Source organism: Moschus berezovskii, chromosome 6, assembly GCF_049115385.1.
Source record: "Moschus berezovskii isolate FMDL1 chromosome 6, NW_MosBer_1.0, whole genome shotgun sequence".
In the NCBI taxonomy this organism is placed as follows: Eukaryota; Metazoa; Chordata; class Mammalia; order Artiodactyla; family Moschidae; genus Moschus; species Moschus berezovskii.
The window spans coordinates 46172850-46181465 of record NC_142465.1 but is presented as its reverse complement, the minus strand read 5'-3'; the positions used below and the strand labels follow the sequence as shown (position 1 = coordinate 46181465).

The window sequence follows — 8616 nt, the reverse complement described above, 5'->3', positions numbered from 1 at the left end:
GAGGAGCCTGGCAGGCTACAGTCCATGGTGTAGCATAGAGTTGGACATGACTGAGCTACTGAGCATGCATGCATACATGTCTTACACAATACACAAAAGTTCACCCAAAGTTGATTAAGGACTTGAATATAAAACCTGAAACCATAAAAGTCCTAGAGGAATACATAGGTGATAAGCTCTTTGACATCAATCTTGGCAATGTTTTCTGGGGGGAATCTGACTCCAAATGTACAGGCAACAAAAATAAAAGCAAACAAGTGAGATTATATAATGCTAAAGTTTCTGTGGAGGAAATAAAACCATCAACAAAACAAAAAAGCAGAAAGGGAGAAAAATTTTGAAATTATGTATCTGAGAAGAGGTTAATGTCCAAAGCATATAAAAAATTCATACTATTCAACAATGAATAAACAAACAATCCAATTTAAAAGGGGCAGAGGAATAGACATATTTCTAAAGAAAATATACAGATGACTGTCAGGCTCATGAAAAGATGCTTAATATCACTAATAATTAAGGAAATGCAAATCAAAGCCACATTGAACTATCACCTCACACCTGTCAGAACTATCATTATCAAATAGATAAGAAATAGAAAGTAATAGCAAGGAAGTAGAGAAAAGGGAATTTTGTGCCCTGTTGGGATGCAGCCATTATGGAAAACATTGTGGTGTTTCTTAAAAAAAAACTAAAAATAAAACTACCACATGAGGAATATTAGCAGGTGGGAGGCGCGACCGGGTTGCTACAGTGGGAGCTGGGTGGCGGCGGTGGTGGTGGGTGCAGCTCTAGGAGTCCGGTGGAACCTGAAGCATTGGGGCGATGGAGGGACTGGAAGAAAATGGAAGTGTCCAAGTTGGAGAATTGTTGCCTTGCAAGATTTGTGGAAGAACATTCTTTCCAGTGGCATTGAAAAAACATGGACCTATTTGCCAGAAAACTGCCACTAAAAAACGGAAGACTTTTGATTCAAGCAGACAAAGAGCTGAAGGAACTGATATTCCAACAGTAAAACCTCTTAAACCTAGGCCTGAACCACCAACGAAGCCATCTAATTGGAGAAGAAAGCATGAGGAGTTCATTGCCACAATAAGAGCAGCTAAAGGCCTTGGTTAAGTGCTGAAAGAGGGTGGCAAACTTCCTCCACCTCCTCCACCGTCTTATGATTCTGACTATATTCAGTGTCCATATTGCCAGAGAAGATTTAATGAAAATGCAGCTGATAGACATATAAATTTTTGTAAAGAACAGGCAGCATGTATTAGTAATAAAGGCAAATTTTCTACTGATACCAAAGGAAAATCAACTTCTCGGACACAGTAGAAGCCGCCTGCACTTAAAAAGTTGAATTCTCCTGGGACCACCTCATCGGGTTCATCACGATTACCACAACCAAGTGGCACTAGCAAAGCTGTTGTAGGTGCTCCTTCAGGTAAAGTGTCTTCAGTTGGCAGCTCTTTGGGAAACAAACTTCAGACCTTGTCTCCTTCCCATAAAGGGATAGCAGTCCCTCATGTAGTAGTACATCATGAGAGACACTGGGCTGGAGGAAGCACAAGCTGGAATCAAGATTGCTGGGAGAAATATCAATAACCTCAGATATGGAGATAACACCACCCTTATGGCAGAAAGTGAAGAGGAACTATAAAGCCTCTTGATGAAAGTGAAAGAGGAGAGTGAAAAAGTTGGCTTAAAACTCAACATTCAGAAAATGAAGATCATGGCTTTTGGTCCCATCACTTCATGGGAAATAGATGGGGAAACAGTGGAAACAGTGTCAGACTTTATTTTGGGGGGCTCCAAAATTACTGCGAATGCTGATTGCAGCCATGAAATTAAAAGACACTTATTCCTTGGAAGGAAAGTTATGACCAACCTAGACAGCATATTAAAAAGAGGAGACATTACTTTGCCAACAAAGGTCCGTCTAGTCAAGGCTATGGTTTTTACCGTGGTCATGTATGGATGTGAGAGTTGGACTGTGAAGAAAGCTGATCGCTGAAGAATTGATGCTTTTGAACTGTGGTGCTGGAGAAGACTCTTGAGAGTCCCTTGGACTGCAAGGAGGTCCAACCCGTCCATTCTAAAGGAGATCAGTCCTGGTGTTCATTGGAAGGACTGATGCTGAAGCTGAAACTCCAATACTTTGGCCACGTCATGCGATGAGTTGACTCATTGGAAAAGACCCTGATGCTGGGAGGGATTGGGGGCGGGAGGAGAAGGGAACGACAGAGAATGAGAAGGCTGGATGGCATCACCAACTCCATGGACATGAGTTTGGGTAAACTCCGGGAGTTGGTGATGGACAGGGAGGCCTGGCGTGCTGCGATTCATAGGGTCGCAAAGAGTCGGACACGACTGAGCGACTGAACTGAACTATCATATGAGAGGAATCCATGTTTTAAATGTTTCTAAATTTTAATTATGAATTTTAATTTCAGTAACTTTTTTTTCTGAGGAAGAAAGTAAAATCTTTTCTTTTTCCAAATCCACAGATATCTTTTGTAAGAAAAATACTGTTTGGAACAATAGTGCTTTGATTTTTATTATTTAATGTAAAGAAAAATCTGATTTATTAATTAAAATTCTAAATAGGTTAATTTTTTACTAATTGTTCACAAATAAAATGCATAAAATGTTAATCTCAAAAAAAAAAAAAACTACTACATGATCCAGCAATTTCACTTCTGGTTATATATCTAAAGAAAACAAAAACACTAATTCAAAGGGAAAAACACTAATTCAAAGGGATACATGCACTCTTCAGTTCAAAAAGTTAAGATATGGAAACAACCTAACTGTCCATCAATAAATGTAGATAAAGAAGATGTGATTATGTATAACATGGAACACTGTTCAGCCACAAAAAAAGAATAATCTTATTTTCAATAATATGGATGAAACTTGAGGGTGTAATGGGATATGAAATAGACAAAGATTCACAAACAGCATATGATTTTACTTATATGTGAAGTGTAAAACTTAAAGATAAATGAATAAGCAAAACAAAGTGACACTCATATATAGAACAGATTGTTGGTTTCCCAAGGGGAGGTTGTTGGGGGATGGCAGTGTTGTTGAGTGAAATGGGTAAAGTGAGTCAAAAAGTACAAACATCCTGTTACAAAATAATAAATCATGGGGATATAATGTACAGCATTGTGACTATTGTCAATAGCATTGTGCTGCATATTTGAAAGTTGCTAAAAAGTAAATCTCAAAAGTTCTCATCACAAGAAAACAATCTTATAATATTGTATGGTAATAGATGTTAGCTACACATTGTGGTTATTATTTCACTGTGTATACAAATATCAATCATTATGTTGTACTGCTGCTGCTGCTGCTGCTGAGTCACTTCAGTCGTATCCGACTCTGTGTGACCCCATAGACGGAAGCCCACCCGGCTCCCCCGTCCCTGGGATTCTCCAGGCAAGAACACTGGAGTGGGTTGCCATTTCCTTCTCCAATGTGTGAAAGTGAAAGTGAAGTCGCTCAGTCATGTCCGACCCTTAGCGACCCCATGGACTGCAGCCTACCAGGCTCCTCCATCCATGGGATTTTCTAGGCAAGAGTACTGGAGTGGCTTGCCATTGCCTTCTCCAATTATGTTGTACACTTGAAACTAATATATGTCAATTATACCACAAAAAAACCAATTATGTATATGAAACAAAACAATCCTGATTTTAAGTGATATAATGAGCTTGGTGACAGATTCTTGAAAATAGAAAAATGAGGAGGAGAGTTCTATATTGTTGTCCTTGTTTTGATAAGCCTCTCAGAAACTGATTTAGTTGATTCTAACTCTGGTTCTATGATACTTGGTCTCAATTTTAATTTGATTCATTCAATTTTAATTTGAGTGATTGATTGAGCTGTTTGGTCCAAGCAGCAGGCTATGATAAAATCTAGAGCCCAAACAAACAGAAGCAAATTTCACAACCCTTGTTCTCTTGAAACTGATGATCTAGTGTTGGGGAGGGAAAGACAGATATTAATCAAAGAGGACTAAATTACAATAGTGAGAAAATTATAAGAAAGACAGTTTCAGGACCTCCCTGGCAGTCCTGTGGTTAAGACTTCATGCTTCTACTTCAGAGGGCAGAAGTTTGACCTCTGATTGGGGAACTAAGATCCCACATTCCATGCAGTGAGGTCAAAATAAAAGAAAATTGTGATGCTATGAAAATTAATTGGAGATGGGTGTTAGAGAAAGCTTCCCTGTAGGGCTGAGGACATAATTGAGATCGAAACAAAAACAGACTAAGCTAGGGGAGAAGGCAGAAGAGTAACTCTGTGGTCAAGAAGAAGGATCTGTAAAAGACCCTGTGACAGGAAGGTATGCTTCCCATTTCAGAAAATAAAAAAGAACGCGGAGCAAAGAAGGCATGATTCAAGAAGAGGCTCTGGAAGGAGAGAATCCAGATTATGCAGGATTTTGTAGGTCAAATTAAAAGTTATTGAAAGTAGAGAAGAAGAATAGAATTAGAGCTGCATTAAGAAAAGTCACTTTATTGTGACTAGAATGAATGGGCCGAAGAGAAATTTTGTACATGTGTAGCATGAGACGGAAATGACTGAGCGACTTCACTTTCACTTTTCACTTTCATGAATTGGAGAAGGAAATGGCAACCCACTCCAGTGTTCTTGCCTGGAGAATCCCAGGGACGGCGCAGCCTGGTGGGCTTCCGTCTATGGGGTCACACAGAGTCCGTCACGATTGAAGAGACATAGCAGCAGCAGCAGCAGCATGAGACATAAATAGTAGTTTACTGTTCTTAATGGCTCTAATGTAGATACAGACCAAATGTTCATCAAGAGTAGAATGAATAACTAAATTGTCACTAAAGTTTACAATGAGTTTCTAAATAAAAGGAGAATGAACAGACTATGACTGAACACTACTACATGAACGAACTTCAAACACATAATGTTAAATAAATAAAATAAGCCAGACCCAGAAAGACACATACAGTATCATTCTCTTTGCATAAAGTTAAAAGCAGGCAAGACTAATGTATGGTGTTAGGTGTTAGAATAGTAGTTTTACTACGAGTGAGGAAGAAGGGAAGAGTAAGGGAGCATTAGGTGGGCTTCAGTGTTGTCAATGTCCTATTTATTAGGTGGTGGTTAAAGAGGTACTGGATTTGTGATAATGTATTTCACTGTATATTTACACTTCATGCAGTTTTCAGTAAAAAGCAATACAATATTACAATGAAAAACATTTTAAAACTTTTTTAAAGAATCAGTTCAGTTCAGTTCAGTCGCTCAGTCGTGTCCGACTCTCCATGACCCCATGAATCACAGCACGCCAGGCCTCCCTGTCCACCACCAACTCCCGGAGTACACTCAAACTCATGTCCACAGAGTCGGTGATGCCATCCAGCCATCTCATTCTCTGTCATCCCCTTCTCCTCCCGCCCCCAACCTTTCCCAGCATCAGAGTCTTTTCCAGTGAGTCAACTCGTCGCATGAGGTGGCCAAAGTATTGCAGTTTCAGCTTTAGCATCAGTCCCTCCAATGAACATCCAGGATTGATCTCCTTTAGAATGGACTGGTTGGATCTCCTTGCAGTATAAGGGACTCTCAAGAGTCTTCTCCAACACCACAGTTCAAAAGCATCCATTCTTCGGCGATCAGCTTTCTTCACAGTCCAACTCTCATATCCATACATGACCACGGGAAAAACCATTGCCTTGACTAGACGGACCTTGGATGGCAAAGTAATGTCTCTGCTTTTTAATGTACTATCTAGGTTGGTCATAACTTTCCTTCCAAGGAGCAAGCGTCTTTGAATTTCATGGCTGCAATCAGCATCTGCAGTGATTTTGGAGCCCAAAAGAATAGACTATATTATTAGGAGTTATTGAATGGATGCTGGGACTTCCCTGGTGACTCAGATGGTAAAGAATCTGCCAGCAATGCAGGATACCTGGGTTCGATCCCTGGGTTGGGAAGATCCCCTGGAGAAGGGAATGGCTACCCACTCCAGTATTTTTGCCTGGAGAATTCCATGGACAGAAGAGCCTGGTGGGCTCTAGTCCCTAAGTTTGTAGAGTCAGATGACTGAAGTGACTTAGTATGCAGCATGCACGAATGGATTCTATGAGATTGGTTGGGAAGCAATGGCAGTAGTTCAAGTGGGAGAAATGACTTCTCCTTGAAACTTGCTAATTGAATATGGAAAGAAGACTTATTCGAGAGCTATTATTTATGAGGCAAAATGAACAGAATTTGGTGATGAATTAGATATGGCCTATGAGGAATGAAGAAATAATAAGGAGTGTTCCTTGGAGCAACTGATTTAGGAAACAAAAGAGGCATTCCTCTATTTGTGAGAAGAGATAAGGGGTAGAATGACTGAGCTGTGAGGAAAGGAGTAAAGAAAGAAAGCAAGAAAGAAAGTGAAGTCACTCAGTCATGTCCGACTCTTTGCGACCCCATGGATTGTAGCCCACCAGGCTTCTCCATCCATGGGATTTTCCAGGCAAGAGTACTGGAGCGCGTTGCCATTTCCTTCTCCAGGGGATCTTCCTGACCCAGGGATCAAACCCAGGTCTCCTGCATTTTAGGCAGATGCTTTTACTGTCTGAGCCACCAAGGAAGATGGAGGAAAGAAGAAGGAGGTAGTGTTGCATTTGTTCAGAGAACAGAGGCAGAGTTGTGGAGAGTGAGAGAGTGAATAAACTAAAGAAATAGAATTACAGAAAGGTACTGAAAAAAATGTTTTAAGTTGATCATCATGAATTTATAGTGAGCATTTTACCATGAAAAGTGACTTTTTTGGTCAAGACTCAGCTACTCTTGTCCAGGCAAGAGAGAACTAATGATTAGAATCACACATATTTGGAGTTTTGTCAGACAGAAACGATCAATACAGTTTTTGGGTAAAATGATAAGTCAAATAGATCAATAAGAGTTGGGGTAAATCTGAACCTTCCATCCTCATCATAACGAAAGAGGATCTCAATGGGCACCTATTCAAGACTTTCCTGTGATGATGAGCAGGACCACGTAGGGCTTCTGGGCATGGAGGCCTGTCTGTTTTCCATTTCTGGTAGGTAAGACTTCAGCCCGCATGACCTTTCCCAAGTTCCAAAGAGAATATTTGAACAGCTACTAATCAAAGGAGGAGCAGCCACAAAACCACCTGAGACAAGATAAAAGGGACCAGAGAAAATCAGGATTAGGAGACCACCTAAGACCCTACATATACCCTAATCTTGTCAGCAACCCCACTCTTGTGAAACTTTGCAGAAGAAAGAAGAAAGAGATTGTTACTGCCTTGTTCTTTATCACAAACCACTGCCTGACTACATAACCTCTTCCTATTTCCTGGGGAAGCAGGGGCACAGTTCATGAGATGCTAGCCTACGGTGTTCCCCCTTTGCCTGGCAAAGAAATAATGCCACTCTTTCTTTCTTCTCCATAACTCTATGTATTTCTGTTCAATATCAGTGCACAGAGATTTTGGCCACACCTGGGAATATGGAAATTCAGTTGAGACAGTAACTGAAGGAAGACAGTGTGATAAAAGTCATAGGTCTTCCGAATCATTACTACTAAATATACTTTCCATTGTCATTGCAATCACAATCACAAATTACCATTTTTCCTTCTTATCTTTTTCTTTTTCTCCAAGTCCCCTTAGGGGATTGTATCAGTTCAGTTCAGTCGCTCAGTCATGTCTGACTCTTTGCGACCCCATGAATCACAGCACCCCAGGCCTCCCTGTCCATCACCAACTCCTGGAGTTCACTCAAACTCATGTCCATTGAGTCGGTGATGCCATCCAGCCATCTCATTCTCTGTCGTCCCCTTCTTCTACCGCCCCCAATCCTTCCCAGCATCAGAGTCTTTTCCAGTGAGTCAACTCGTCGCATGAGGTAGCCAAAGTATTGGAGTTTCAGCTTTAGCATCAGTCCTTCCAATGAACACCCAGGATTTATCTCCTTTAGAATGGACTGGTTGGATCTCCTTGCAGTATAAGGGACTCTCAAGAGTCTTCTCCAGCACCACAGTTCAAAAGCATCCATTTTTCGGCTATCAGCCTTCTTCACAGTCCAACTCCCACATCCATACATGACCATGGGAAAAACCATAGCCTTGACTAGATGGACCTTGGTTGGCAAAGTAATGTCTCTGCTTTTTAATATACTACCAAGGTTGGTCATAACTTTCCTTCCAAAGAGTAAGCGTCTTTTAATTTCATGGCTGCAATCAGCATCCACAGTGATTTTGGAGCCCAAAAAAATAAAGTCTGACACTGTTTCCACTGTTTCCCCATCTATTTCCCATAGAAAAAAATAAATGAAGTGTACCTGCTGAAAAGTATGTTTGGACCCTGACAGACTTGGGAATGGAGAAACTAAATTGAGAGGAAGATTAGTGTTTTAGATTTTTGGAAGTTTATGTATAATTTTAGGCTTTAGTAACCAAGGGGACCTGTTGTAAAGACCAGTGCAAAGTCTATACAACTTCAGACATATGTCAACCAATATTTGTGCACTAGTCAAAATTGCAAAAGAAAGCATTTTTATTTTTTTTCACATACCTATCTCCCTTTCTCTTTCTTTTACTAATAGTTAATTTATTCATTCAGTTGCTCAG

At 40.4% G+C, this 8616-nt stretch overlaps 1 pseudogene; it reads left to right on the top strand.

The window, feature by feature from the left end:
- Positions 1–784: 784 nt before the first annotated feature.
- LOC129536024 (zinc finger C2HC domain-containing protein 1A pseudogene) lies at positions 785–7518 on the top strand (annotated as a pseudogene).
- Positions 7519–8616: the final 1098 nt, after the last annotated feature.